Source organism: Drosophila serrata, unplaced genomic scaffold (genome assembly GCF_035046125.1).
Source record: "Drosophila serrata isolate PLE 108 unplaced genomic scaffold, ASM3504612v1 contig_184, whole genome shotgun sequence".
Lineage (NCBI taxonomy): Eukaryota > Metazoa > Arthropoda > Insecta > Diptera > Drosophilidae > Drosophila > Drosophila serrata.
Window position 1 is genome coordinate 69,085 of NW_028257082.1, and position 13,374 is coordinate 82,458.

General features: G+C 40.5%; 1 pseudogene across 1 annotated transcript in view; it reads right to left on the reverse strand.

Moving 5' to 3' along the window:
* The window catches only part of LOC147644324 (protein slit-like), a 55,943-nt pseudogene extending 43,171 nt beyond the window's left edge, over positions 1-12,772 (reverse strand). Inside the window, exon 1 of the transcript XR_015270497.1 lies at positions 12,226-12,772. The product of XR_015270497.1 is annotated as a protein slit-like (transcript). The remainder of the gene's footprint in view (positions 1-12,225) is intronic.
* Positions 12,773-13,374: the final 602 nt, after the last annotated feature.

Consider the following 13,374-nt stretch of genomic DNA (forward strand, 5'->3'; position numbering starts at 1 on the left):
AAATGTTCGCCAAGGGAATTGTGTGTGTTTGTGTACAGAACAAAAATTGGGGAATTGAGTCAAGTCCAAGAAAAGTTGCCCAAAATGAAAAGGATGAATTTGCCCAGAGCAAACGAAGGGGAAGGCATAAGGCAGACAAAGCACGGCTCTCAGAATGGGGGAAAGGCGGCAAAGAAAATGCTACAATAGGAACAAGAGTTTCTCAAGGAAATTTCTCTCGGATGTTGTCGTCTCTGGGCATTGCCAAGAAATCAGTCAAAAACTTTTTTGGGGGTGGAGATGTAAAGAAACGGAAATTAATTTTTGAGTTTGCACCGCTTACACAAAAATATTCCTCAGTCCAGAGTCTATATTCAATTGATAATTCCCTCTCTCAATCAATTGATTTCTCCTCCCTTTCACCCAAAACGAAGTTAAGTTCTAAATATATATATATCGCAATCTAAACTATATTTAGTGCTCACTTTCCCGTCACTTTTGGATCGGATAAAGGTAATTGAACCTTCACCGCACAAAGTAAATGGGTTCTGACGCCATAAATACCTACTCGTTCGTACCTTTATATTTTTTTTGGTTTGAACTTGGGTCTACATCAATTAACATATTTTTTCATATTTCCATTTCCCTGCGCATTCCCATTCGCAGTCGTAACCCTTCGCACTCGGGGGGCAAGTGACCCACAAAAAAAAAGAAAGAAATAAGAACCCTTTGAAAAGAATTACCAAAACAAAGGTGAACCAAATAATCCAATGAGGAAAATCTAACTGGGCCACAACGAAGATTTCAGACCCTTTAAACCCAGTCTGGCAATAAAGTTATTCAAGATTTGTGTTTCTTATATTCTTCTTGTAATGCTACTGAATGAAATATTCTTTTAAATTTGATCATAACTCAACTAAAACGCCTCACAACATCAAATGGGACAGCCTGTCACAATTATGACAACCATTCAAATAAATTCCGGGCACGAGGAAATATTAATATTGGAATAAAAAAAATGTGTGGTTTCAAAACAGATAAAATTAAACATAAATTTGGTGTTGAGGAAATTTAATAGAAAATATTTTTGCGGCTTAGGCAGAGGTGGAATTTTATATAAATAAAAATATATACAATTTATTGAACAAAATTCTGTCCAGTTTTTGTTTTAGTTGTAGTTCATTAAAAGATATTAAACATCTAAAAAAGCAAGAAGCTAACTTTAAAGTGTTAAAGCTTTAAAAATAATTAAATAAAATAGCCACTTGGCATTCCTCAATTACCATAAAAACCTTTCAAACCCAATGCTAGCATGTTGATAATTATTCAGACAACTTTATTCTAATGCCAGCTGTGGCTATATGTGCCCATCCAAAAGGTTCCCATGCAAGGTGCACTTTTCCCATTACTCAGCGCTTTTCCCAGGAAAATGTAAAGGGCGACGATGGTATGGAGATGGGTAGTGGAGACTGGGGTGGTTAGATGAAAGCCCAAATACATTTCCAATCACAGTCGTTGACTGCAATAACGACGACGATGATGATGACGAGAGGACTCCGCCTTAATGTTTTAATTTTTGAGCCATTAACAGCTGCATATTTAACAGTCTGAGCCTGAGTCTGGCATATGCCCTGGCACCGCAGGAACTTCAGAGAGGGGGAGGTGTTGCTGTTCCGGGGGTGGTGGCAAGTACATCATTTCAACATTTACCAACATGCATTAAACAGCAGTGGAAGCAACAAGGAGCACGAGGAGTTGGGCCAGCGACAACTCTCGGAAACAATGCCATTAGATATATCGCGTCGGGGAACGCCCATTTTTTGCACATTTTTGGTTGCCTTCACACACTCTCCATGTGTAGTAATACACAATCAAAGGATGCACACCCTCACAGGCACGGCCAGGACATTTGCAACCCTTAACCGAACTGAACATCTTACCCCCAAAAAGCGTATATTCAGCGACGCTTCTTTCTTTCTCTTCTTTTTTTTGGGCTTACTTTTAGTGCTCATTCCGTTCCTCCCCCTTTCTCCGTTGGCGCAGCAAAAATTAAAAGCATTAAAAATGCCCAAAGAGGGGAGTTCGGGATATAGATTGGATGAGCTGGGCTGGGCTGTTGCATGGAGATGGCGGAGGAGGAGCAGGAGGCAGTGGCATGTTCCCCCGCCGGCGGCTGAGGTGTTGCGATTGCAATAACCTTGCCCGAAAGAAGGCGGCAGAAATTGAAAACCACAAAAAACACATCAACCTGGAGGGAGGCAGAAGCAGAGAACAGCTAGGAACAGTGGAACCCCTAGGAAATCCCGGATGCGGTTCATTGCTCATGTTAAATTAAAGCTTTATGTCATAGCTACTTAGTCGATAACGGGTTGAAATGGGATAATAAAATCAATCTATTCCGTTGAAAGGTATCTTTAACGAAGAATATTAAAAATATCTTTTAGAGAAAAGTTTTTATTCTTATCCCTTAAGATATCATATTTATATATCTCAAAGATACTTTCACAAATAACATTCATGTTCTTCGTTTACAAGTCCCTTGATCCCCCTGATCCTGTGTCATATCCTGTGTAATTTAACTACGATCACGTGCATGTATGGCGATTTGTAATTAAGGTTCCTGAAACTAGATATGTACAATATATGCTGGTAACCCGGCAATGCATACAAATAATTAATTAAACAAATATTAATACCCCGAAAACCCTTTGGGCCTTGGCAATTTGATCCGCGATTATGGACTACAACCCCCTGAGGGTTAAGGGATTCGGCCCACTGTGCATCAGGTTCACCGCACACCACATAACGGTGGGACGTTGGTCGTCTTCCGTCATCACTCTCTCTCCCGGCTCCGTAACGACACAACAAATCGTTGTGGATTTTTATGAGTTTCCTTCACAGATCTCCCCCTCTGCACACACCGTGCGTGTGTGTTTGTGTGTGTGTTTGCCTTGTGACAGGCAGCAAACAGATTGTTTTTATCCGTGAACCCAAGCCAGGATGGGGTGGCGGTCTCATCCTCATCCTCATCCTCCTCTGCTCTCCAGTCTTGGTGGTGGGTTGCAGTTGCAATTTATCCCCCCGACCAATTTTCATTCTATTCCTGCGCCTAGTCAACTGGCTTTAATTTAATTTAAACGACAATTCATGGCACGCACTCGCTGAAAACTCTGAAAAGTGATCTGCGTGCGGGCCTGGGGATGGGGATTGACTAGAAGTAGAAGCCCTTAACCCGGCCACGCCCACATTCCTGCAGCCGCCTAATGAGACACATTTAACGGATTCCCCCGAGGGCTGGCCACAATTTTTCCAATTTCCCAACTATTATTGCAAGGCGAAGCGGAAACACATTTCATTCATTCATTTCGTTCCTTTATAACACAGGGGGAGTACTATATAGAGTCGTACAGTATTTACCCATGGGTCGAACCTATTTGCTTTTTGTACTTTTATTGCACCGGGATCGCGAAGAACCACCACCACCACCACCACCACCACTGGGAACCGGAGAAAGAGGGGCACCAGACCAGGGGATGGAGTTGAGTTCAAACTGTTGAGTTTGAATGCTTCGTTGGCTTCGAGTTTTGCAGGCGGGTTTCGATTCAATGCATCTCAAGAGTTTGAAAGAGAGGGGGAAAAAGAGCCCGAATGAGAACCTTATCAGACCAAGCTGGAAGATAAGCCCAAGCTTTTTCCCTTCGCTTGCTCCACTAAAGCGCACAATGCACATAAATAAATTGATTTTGGGGTTCGATAAAGTGCATATAAAGTGTGTGTAACGCACATGTAAAGGGGAGTGAGGCAACCCATTAATATTGCCCACGTTTCCGGTGTTTGTTTTTCGGTTCAAGAGAAGGGGGGGCCCTCTGACATTATTAAAGTTCTGAAGCGAAAGTTGGGGTAACTAATAAAGAGCTTGGGAAACTTAATTTCGATAAGCAAAGTCAACGAATAGATATAGAGATATGGCTGCATATATCCATAGAGTTCAGTGGGAATTCTAGGAGCTTTGCAAACAATTCGCTTATCTAGGGAATCAAGGATTAGTTTGTCAACAAATTTATCGGACGAAATATATATATATGCATATATGCATATGGAAACTAATCTCCATGAGAATCGATCGAAACTTATTTGAATATTTATTTCTGATAGCAAAAAGATAATTGGAAATGAAGTAAAAGTTCTGCCCAAATAAATGCAATTTGTTCAATTATAAAATTCCCATTTCCCCTTAAATTTCTCTCTGAATGGAGGTCTTAATTTTAAAGCATTTTTAAATGAAGCCAAATTGAAATCAATTCAAATATTTTACAAAAGGAACGCAAAGACATAATTCGATATAAGCCACCGCCATAAGACCCGATTGAGGGCCATTAGCGGGCATCCATCCATCCATCCCCAACCAGCACCCCGAGAGGAAAATCCCCCGAAAAGTCTCGATTGAAAAGGAAGACTTCCCCGCATAATAGGAGAACTTTCACTTGGCTACCACAAAATAGAATAGATAGAATGGTTATGCCCTTAACAAAAGGAACATCTTCTAAAATGCCCCCGCTTGAAAATCTTGTGACAAATTTATGTGAGCTTTGAATTTTATAATTGTGTAAATAAACAACTATTAGCGGCAACGAAATGCGACATAATTGTCCAGTAATCCTAACTAATGAACCGACACAGAAGATGAACATGAAAAATGGAAAATGTGATGCCCATAAATGGGAATGGGAATGGGAATGGGAATGTAAATGCAGATCAGAGGAAGACCCCAGACCCCAGACCAAGATTCAGAGCAGACCACCAGGTGTCACCGTCTCACGGTTTTGTATTGTTGTCTTTTGCTGACCAGAAAAAAAAAGCCCGAAATCAAATCAACAAGAATTAAATAGATACATTTTTGTGGCCCTTGCTGGAAAAACTAAACCGAACCAAGACGAACCGAAAATTAAAATGCAAATGCAAACAAGGCCATTAAATTGAAAATATTTAATTAAAACGATGCGACACATTTTTGGGAAATGAGGCGGAGGTTAGGAGCTTCACCCTGAGAAAAGCTGGACTTTCCTTTCAACGTGGGTTGAGACTCCAGACTCTCGAGTTGTTTGGTGTCTTTAACTGTTTGCGGCTCAAATATTTGGCTTAAAGAAAAAGCAGCAGCAGCAGACAGGCAGGGGAAAACTACAACAGACAGCGCCTTTTATTGGTTTGTTTGTGAGTTTGTGTGTAGGCTTCAAATGATGAGATGGAGACAACGATGGCGACAATGTGACAACCACAACAATGACAGGCTACATCGGGCCAGGGGAGGAACGAGAGTAATGGTTCAAGGGAGCTTTTCGATCGAAAAAGGGAATACCCTAAGTGCCCACTGGAATGGCAAGGATCCTAATGGCGTATGCCACTTGAAAGGCTTTTTCTAAATGGTCTCCTAAATGTATCATTTTTGTGCCTAAAATGCAATTATGTTGCCCATTTATTCGACTTTCTTTTGTCTAACATTCAACTTGATGTCAATTTGGCTACATTTATATAAGAATTATTTAAATCTATCAATCTCTTTGAAGTGCAGCAGCCGGAGGCCTGAGGAGGAAAACATGTTTGAAATTTCCAAGAAAACATGAATTTGGTTTGGTGTCGAATAAATAAATAAAATAATGCTTGAATAAATATTTATACATTTTCTTGTTAAATTTAAATTTAATTGCCTTGGCCTCGTGTCCAATCTGTGTATATTTGTAAATATTAAAGTTGAACAACTTTTGAGTCTAAATTTGAGTGTTTTAATCGTAGAAGAGCTAAGGTTCTTTGATCCAACGGAAATTCTTCCCACACAATTGGAATTCATGGGCATACCCCAGTTAATGTTGGATAGGAACCCAGGGTATTTATGTATAATGAGGAGTCGGCGCAGATTTTATTGCAGCATCACGTCTACGTCAACGTTGTCTACCGGATGCCTGCAATATATCAAATGGGAGTCGACTCTCAAACTGCCCATTGCCTCTCTGTCTCTCTCTGTCTGTCTATCTGTCTCTCTTTCTCTGTGTTTTGTCTGGCATAGGATGGCCGTGGCTCTGCTCTGCTCCGCTCTGCTCACTTTTAATAATTCCGCCCCGAGGGACCGTCAACGGATGGTCACCTACACACAACAACAATCGGAATGACAAACTATAACAATAGGGAATATACTCCAGGCAATCCAATTGCATTGCCCATCGTCTGAGTGTCCCGTGAACCCCCGTAACCATCCGTCGTCGTCGTCGTCGTCGTCGTCTCCCATCATTTGTGTGCATCGAGGCATAGAAATTCCGAGCACCGAGCTCCGAGCTCCGACTCCGACTCCGAGTCCGAGTCCAACTCCCCCTACTTGAATTCAGTGTCCAAGCTTTGGCCGTTAATTATGGGAAGATTTCCCATTGTACAAATGAGTTGGAAGAACAACTTTTGTCAGGCCTAATGATGGGCAAAGAACCAAACCGAAAGGGAATGTCGCGTCTGGTTAGCTTCCAAAAATAAAAAGAGATGTATACCACCAAAGCCGGAAGAATGCAAATGGTGGGGAAAAAAGAGAAACTAAATTGGTTTATTACATTCTTTCATTAGGGAACGGAGGAGAGCTGCCGTCTGTAGATTGTCGTTTGTCGTCCGAAATCAACGGACAATCAAATAAAGTTTAAATACATATTTTTATTTCATTACACACTTGAAAGTCTAAGCCCCGAAACGAACCGTGTCTCGAGAGCCGGGGATTGTGATGACGATGATGATTGGGGCTGACGACAACGGAGACGGAGACGGAGACCGCGACGACGACGATGATGATGATGATGATGCTGCGAGTATCTGGCGGATGCGATGCCAAGAGTGCCAAGTGCTAACGATTTGGCAATGGCCGGAGACATTGTCCCTCGTCTGTCCACAATCCGAGTGCGGTGTCCCTAACCCAACGTGGCTAAATGTTTTTGCCAGCTTTTTGATTCCTAGGGATGGTGGCGTGAGCGTGGGAATGGGCACTCCCCATTCCCACTCCCACTATATGGCTTAATCCCCCCTCATAAATCATAACTTAGCCCAGTTTATTATCCCAATAAACTTGTCAAATAATTCACCAAGAGCGAGCTAGCGGGGTTTACAAAAAAACAAATTAAATATGCAAATAGTTTGACATATTTTATATTTGCTTTTAATTTCCACACAACACACACTCACACACACACGAATAAATTCCTCAAAAAAGTATCTATCTCTCTCCTTGCTCTGATTTTGTTTCCCCCCCAAACCCTTGGCTTTATCTTTGTCGGGCCGATTAATTGTTGTTATAAATAAGCATTAACTGGTGTGGCAACACAAATAAATTTCAATTTGTGGAGAACGTGTTTCGGAGGTGGGGATTATAGGCATCGTCACAGCAAAGAAGAGAAAGGGAATCTTAAGGATGACCAAGTCACGTGCGCATCTCTAGGAGCTGGCCGCGAATTGTGGCCGGTTACAGGTTTCGTGGCCTTTTCTTTTATTTTCAATACCCTTTTTTGAGAGGGTCTTAAGGGGTTTCCAGGATTTATAACTTAAAAAGGAAGGCAACTTTAAAATTACTAATATAAGGTGGAATGTAAAGAAAAGGTCTGATCTATAACGTTTCATTTGTTTAAATCCCTACTAGTTGATTCTTTAAAGATTAAGTAGCAAGAACTAGTTGGATTACAGTTTAATATTCTTTTTAAATAATCTAAACTTAAAGAGTATCTAACCATTGACTTTCTGAAACCAGTTAACTGCCTTGTCTGTTTCTTATTTTATTTTTTTGGCTTGGATTTTTGTTGGCTTGACTTTGGCTGACCAAAGGCATCAGGCTCTTGGCTAAAAATCCAGCTTCAGCTTCAGCAGAGACTCGGGTAACGTCGAACCAACGATTGGCATGCCAAGTGGTGGAGCTGCTGGATGGGGGACTTCAGGGGGGGATGCTGGGGAGTACTAGCCTCTGACATCGACCGACACTCCACGCTGAATTGCGAATGGAGCGTTGCCTACATTGTAACTTGTTGTAGCTCCAGCTCCAACCTCCAATGTACACTGTTAGTATAAATTCTCGCCTTTCATTTTGGCGAGTAGTCACGATTTATGCGAAATCATTATAGGCAAGTATTTCTTTTTCATTTTACGACGTTTTATCTGCAGGAAGAAGACACTACACAATATATATACACATTTATTTATATATAAATATATATAGTGAGACAGAGAGAGAGAGACAGAGCGTACACTATAATTGCAGTCGAGTCAATTAAATACATAGATTGCAGCATGTCGATAAGACATTAACCTTCCCTCACTGATCGCTCTTTCTCCTGCCACAAGTATACCCTTCTCTTCGTGCTTTTGCTGGCTCCTCCTGGTCCCCGGTACCCGGTCTCCTCTTCTTTTTTTAACTCAATCTTATTAGTTGTGACTTGAGCTTTTTGTTTTCGGTTTTCTTTGCCTTTTTTCGCCTTTTTTATCTTGGCTTTTTTCCTACAAAATGGCAGGTCATTTCACTTAGTCAAAAGTGAGGTTACAGCGAAAGGCGAGGGTGGAAGCGACAGCTCCTTTGGTAAGAGAATTTATGAAGACATGAAATGACTTTGATGTTTTTTGCTGCTGCAACTATGCGAAGATGTTGCCTCTCCCTAAGGCCTGCTGCTGGCCCCTCCTTCCCCAATCCACCGACCATGACTTGCAAGGGAACTTTTTAGCATTTTTTGTAATTGACAAAATGGGCAGCAATGTAAGAAAAGGGGTGGAATGGTTCCAACTACTGTCCAAGCATTCTCCTAATCAAATCTGCTGAGGGAGACATTTGTACAATTTGAATGTCTAGTCACTGTAATTTTCGACCAACCAACTACAATTTCTAGCAATTCAATTAAAGTCGTTTAACTGTGGGAAGTTCTTTAGTCAGAGTTTCTGTATCTGTATCTGAATCTTGTATTTAAGCGCCCCAATTAATTGGCTGCGTAGTTGAAATTCTTTGCGATAAAGAGCGATTAATTGGAGCAACGCTTCCTGCTGACCGACCAACTTATCTTACACCTGCCGCAGTTTCCAAGACTTTCACTACGCACGGCTAACCCTAATTCCCCTCAAAGAAAGCCCCAAAAAAGACACACAGCAAGAGAGAGAAAAACACAAACAAAACACTTGGCACCCAGCGGGTTAAGGAGGGGCCCGGCCATCAGAGTGTGTAATCAACACTTTTATGTGATCCCCAATCCAATTCACAACTAATTACCAAAGCATCGATGGAATAGGAATCCGAATTGGAATCGGAATCGGAATCGAGCCTAGGAATGGGCATGAAAATGTGGTAGGAATTGCTGGATTGGAAATGGAAATGAAAATGTAAATGGAAATGGAATTGGGCGGCTCTCGCAATTAACGCTGGCATTAAAAGGCAGCCCAATGATTTCGATTCGATTTATTTATTACATTGATCTGAAACTCTTTTTTCTGCTGCTGCTTGCTGCTGCCCCGTGCAGTTTGTTTAAACAAAATCAATCTAAATCGATTGCACTACATTCGGGTGGAAATAGAGACGTAAATCAATGGCCAGACGGAGGGTCAGAACCAGAGATTAAAGGCCCTTGGTCGTGGCGATAACAAAGTGGTTTGACCGCTGGAAATTAAAGCAAACTCCAAGTGTGGAGGTGCCGCGGCACCGCGGGCAATGCCACTAAAAGAGGCAAGATTGTAAAGTAAGTGCAGTCAGTAAGGGTATTAAAAGGTATATACGGTGAGATTTGGTTTGATTTTAGGGATATTTTCTCATTATTACCTTTTAGATATAGCTATCCTTTTAAGAAACTACTGAAAAATGCATTAACTTTTGTGGATTATTAATGACAGTGCTTAAATTTAGGTAATAAATACTTCGTCTATTAAAATATTTGTAAAAAATGAAATGTTTCTCAATTACTAATGCAATACCTTAAATCCAATAATATATTCGATCCCAAAACTCAAGTAAAATTCCGAAAAACGTATGGCAAAGGAAATATTCGAAATGTTGAGCTGTGTTAGCTTAAATAACAAAGTTTACTGAGAGGTAAACAAATAAGAAGTTGAGGAGTATATTTCAATAAGGTAATAATTCTCCTCCGTTTCCCCACATTCCTTGTGCTTTTCCAAAAATGCCAAAGTTAATGTCAATAGCGTTTTTCTTCCCCTCAGAGGATATGCGTTAGTCGTTGCTCTCTCTCCAAGGGACTTCCCCGCCCACATTCAAGTGTTTATTTACACTTGTCTTATGTCTTATTTCTTGTCTTGTGTCCCTGCTCCGCATTTGGCGTCTTCGGCGTGTTTTCTTCAATGTTTTTCGGTCTTCTTGTTTTATTTTTTTTAAGTAAGCGATTAGTGGCGGGAGACAATGAAAATTTGTCACTTGACAAAGCAAAAACAAAACGATTTCCATTTGCTCGACGACAAATGAGACATAAGGCAGGCATAAGTGGACTCCAATCCAGATCCTCCACCTCCTCCTCCTCCTACAGCTCGGTCCCCTCTTAAATGCCAATGTATTGGAAGTAACAGCCGAATCAACAAAACAATCGTCTCGATGGAATGGATGGATGGTCGGTCGCCTCGGAGGCAGACCGCCCGCACCCAGCCAAACACACACTCGTCGATGATTGTTATTAGTACATTTGCTGTGTGTGGAGTATATCTAATTTGCCATTGATGTGTGCATTAAGTTTGTACTGGGCGGCATAGGAATTGTCGTAAAACATTAGTGTCCCCCGAGATTAGAGAAAAGATAGACGGAGATACAAATACACACATAGAAGATGGCAGGCAAGTGGCGGGCAAGCGGCGGAGCAAAGCAAAAAGGCTGGCTCATCGCCCTTTTATTTGACATTGGGCAATATTTATTGCGAACTCATTTCAATGCAGGCCGAAACTAGCAGGAAAAGCTGACAGCCGAGGGATAAAACACAGGAAGTCTTCGATAAAGAAAACCCAGCTATAATTACCAGGATACATTTTATTGATTTTTTAGGTGATTATGCTTATAAGAGACTTGTTTATGGGATATTTTCAAAAAACAAACTAATGGCATTTTTAAAATATTCAGGCCAGCAAATATAATATTATATTTAAGGAAGAATATATAATTATAATAACGTTAATTGTTCAACTGAAATCTTAAAAAAGAACAATCAAAAAAATCAAACAACAATCAAAGTTAAAAATATACATAACTAATCCAAAAGTGCATTAATTTTAACTCGGAAAGCTTTTCTATGTTAGTTTATGTTAGGTTAATAAATCTGCATACTTATTATAAAATTTTAAAAATTTTAACATTTTTGTACTTTTTCTTTGACAATTTTAACCCCTTATAAAATATTCAAAAATTTGAAAAAAATAAATTTAAGTCAAACCTAGCTAGATCGACTCGTCTATTCACGCTGATCAAGAATATATATGATTTATAGGGTCGGAAATGACTCCTTCACAACGTTTCAAGCTCCTGACTAAAATTAAAATATCCTGCAAGGGTATAATAAAATACCAATAATATTTACTTATCGTGACTAAATAAATATATTCTACATATTCTGTGCTTCTAAAAACATTAAAAGTGAATTTTTGCAAATTAAAATAATTAAAATATAAATAAGTTTTATTAAATGCTTTTTTTTATCTATTGCTTTTTTAGTTCAGTCACCATTCCATTCATTTTCCCCATCCGATAGTTCACTGTAGTGAGCCTGGACTGTGGAAGGATAGAGGCGACAAGCTACGCAATTCGTACAAAGCGGAATGGCAAAATACGCCATCAAAATAAATAAAAACAGGAGAGAACGGAGCGGCGAAGGCAAAAACAAATTCAGTAGCACAGCATTCGGGGCTCAGGGAATGGGTGGGAGCGAGATGGCCAGCCTGGCTAGCTGCAGAGACAGAGCGACGGTGCGATAGAGAGACAGTGCTCGGGGAGGGTTACCGTTGCCTTTACCGTTACGTTGTCGTCGTCCCACCCAAAAATGTAATGAAATCCTTTGTGTGCGTGCGCTTACGAGTGCGCTGGGTGTGTGTGTGCGCCAGTGTGCGTTTTGTTTGTCAACTTTGGCGAGGCGGGACATAAAAATGCTAATACAAAACACTAGAGCAAATTGCGGCAAATAAGTTGTGAGTGTGCCGCGTGCGGGTGAGGGATTTAACACCAGCACAAAGAACTAACACTAAACTTTGCTCGCAGCTCAGGACACTTACCGTTTTAATCAGGCGAACACACCGCTAATCCAAATGTATCGTAACACCCACACAGAGACAAAGAACCACTGACACAAAGACACTTTGGCAAAATACACTTGCAGGCAGCGGTGCCGCAACTTAAATTCGACTCGTATTTACGCTTTGTGCAGAATGCCGCTGCTGCCGCGATTTGATTCGATATTCGGATTCGTTTCGTTTCGCGCAGACAAACGAAATTCAGGAATTTCAAGTGGAAATCTTGTTTGAGCACTTTTCGACCTGCGACTCACGAAGGCGGCGCGACAGAAAACTTTGGCGGCTCTAAGTGGCTGGCGGCTGGCGGCTGACTAAATGGCCAAGTGGCTTAAGAACGCGCGACTCTAATTGCACATGCACAAGTTTCGCTTCTCGCAAAGTTTTCCAATTTGCCAGTTTCAGACTCCGACTTATAGACGCGCGACGCGGTTCGAAAATGTCCGGAGGTGTGCGTCCGCTCGCTTCGGTTGATGTTTTTTTAATTCCAAAGATACAATCAGCGTTGGCAGTTTAGCTTTTTGCCAGCTAGATCTGTCGGTTTTCAAAAGCAAATTGCGGGATAAATTGTAATCTGGCTTCTAGCGGGAAATTTAGCCTTTTTCAAGTCAAACTGACGATAATTTAGCTTTTTAAACAGCTGGCAAAACATTGTCGATACTATCGATGTTTGGCTATAGTTTTTTGCGTTATTTAACATTTCACATCAAACACGTGTAGATAACAATTTTACACGCAAATAGAGATTTGGGTTAAAATTCTCTCCTTTAGAGTAGATTTCTCGTAATGGTGCTAAAAAAAAGATCACTATCGATATTGTAAAATTCTTTATTATTAGTACTAGGCTTAAACAACGATTTTTTCATTAATTTCAATTTAGTTTTGTTAGTTATTTTAATATACTCATGCTTTTATTTAACGTAAATATTTATGTATTAACAAATACTATTTTCTTAATTTTTATTTTATTGTTCTATTATTATATTTTTCCCTGGAATTGCACTCTATTTTTAGCTTTTTCGTTCTTTTAAAGCACCTTTTTTTGCACCGAAAAATATAACATCACTGCTTTCAGCTCGTTTGCGCTCCTCGTGATCATAGTTGCCACATCGTATTTTAAAGTGTTTGATTAGA